Source organism: Pipistrellus kuhlii, unplaced genomic scaffold (genome assembly GCF_014108245.1).
Source record: "Pipistrellus kuhlii isolate mPipKuh1 unplaced genomic scaffold, mPipKuh1.p scaffold_m20_p_3, whole genome shotgun sequence".
Lineage (NCBI taxonomy): Eukaryota > Metazoa > Chordata > Mammalia > Chiroptera > Vespertilionidae > Pipistrellus > Pipistrellus kuhlii.
This window is the reverse complement of record NW_023425529.1, coordinates 120,637,702-120,639,403: the sequence shown is the minus strand read 5'-3', so window position 1 is coordinate 120,639,403 and position 1,702 is coordinate 120,637,702. Positions and strand designations below refer to the sequence as shown.

At 40.9% G+C, this 1,702-nt stretch overlaps 1 non-coding gene across 1 annotated transcript; it reads left to right on the top strand.

Annotated features, from left to right (window-relative positions):
* Positions 1-1,242: 1,242 nt before the first annotated feature.
* Positions 1,243-1,349, top strand: LOC118730947. Its single transcript, XR_004991674.1, has one exon. It is a non-coding gene; the product is annotated as a U6 spliceosomal RNA (small nuclear RNA).
* Positions 1,350-1,702: the final 353 nt, after the last annotated feature.

Below are 1,702 nucleotides of genomic sequence, written 5' to 3'. Positions count from 1 at the left end.
TACAAGTAACAGAAATCCTAAATTAAACTGATCCAGAGACCTAAAAGCAAGGAAAACACTGAGGAATCTTAGAGAGAAGTGGGGAGAGGAGAATGGGAAATGATTAACTAAAGAATGTATATGCATACTAGAGGCCAGGTGCATGAAATTCATGCACAAGTAGGGTCCCTAGGCCTGGCCAGCGATCAGGGCCTTCCACCCTTCCCTGGCTGTTGGCCGGGGCCTTCCTTCATTTTGTGTTTCTCCCTGGTCATCAGCACACATCATAGCGAGCAGTCGAACTCCCAAGGGGACACATTGCATATTAGCCTTTTATATATATAGATATGCATCACCCATGGACAGAGACAATAGTTTGGGCAGGGGCTCGGTGAAAATGGTGATAGGGAGATAAAAGGAGACATTTGTAATACTTTGAGTAGAGATACATTTAAAATAAATACTGAGCAGAAGACCTGAAAAATAGAATATTTTAAATTTATTTGAATGAACACTTCAAAAGCATTGTCAATGTATTCAAGGAAAGGGTCAACCAAAAGCAGATATTACAATGAACTAGTATGGATGTAAGTGGCAATTTCTATGTGCCTCTGAAAATGAAGAGGTGTAGGAAAAATGGGTGGCATGGGACCTCCTCTACGCCATCCTCTTGAAATTTAAGATCCTTGAGGCAATCTTCTACCCAAAGTAACCCATCTCCCTCCATATAGAGTGGGATTGCTTGTCCCCATTCAGGCCTCTGCCACTGCCACACAGGACTCAAGGCATCATTTGTTGTAAGAACACAACATATCATACTGCTATGGATGTCATCGCATGATATGAACTATTGTACATTCATAAGGTCTCTGTGGTCTGTTTCCTAGGCTTTCCTCCCAGGGCTCACCTGCTCCCTCGCTCCAATCCTTAATCACTCTGTCTTTTCTCTTACAGAACCTTACTTCTTCTCCCTGTCAGCCAATGCAGATGGGTTTTCTTAGTTTCTATAGTCACCGTAGAAGTTTAGTTCTAGGTCAAGGCATTGGTTTGGGGCTAAATTACTTTTTTATCTCACTAGAAGCATAATTTGGTGGCCTCCAAGAATTTAACTTAATTCATTTAATAAACTTTTTATTTAATTCATTTAATAAACTTCCTAAACTAAATTTCAATGCTAGGAACTTAAGGTCTATGAAAGTGGTGCTTCTCAAACTCTAACATGCACAGGAGACACCTGGGCATCTTGTTAAAAATGCAGACACTGTGCTCGCTTCGGCAGCACATACACTATAATTGGTATGATACAGAAAAGATTAGCATGGCCCCTGCACAAGGATGACATGCAAATTCATGAAGTGTTCCATATTTAAAAAAAAAAAATGCAGACACTACTGCAGTGGGTCTGGGGTAGGGCCCAAGACTCTGCATTTCTAAGAGGCTTCCAGATGAGACCCATGCTGCTCCCAGGTGAAATCCATATAAAGGAGGATGGGAATATAAGCAACTAAGTTCAAGCAATAAAGATTTATAGATGCTATGATAAATATGTGAAAAACTGAGACTAGAAAGGGGTTCCCAGTCTCTCTGCTCTGTGCTGCCTCCTCAGTAACCTCCTGATTCATTTCAGTATTTCTGGTCCTACTCTAAACCTCTGCCACCAACTTCTTCTATAAACATTTGCTAAACACCTACTCACAACTAATATTTTTCTCTCTATGCCTAC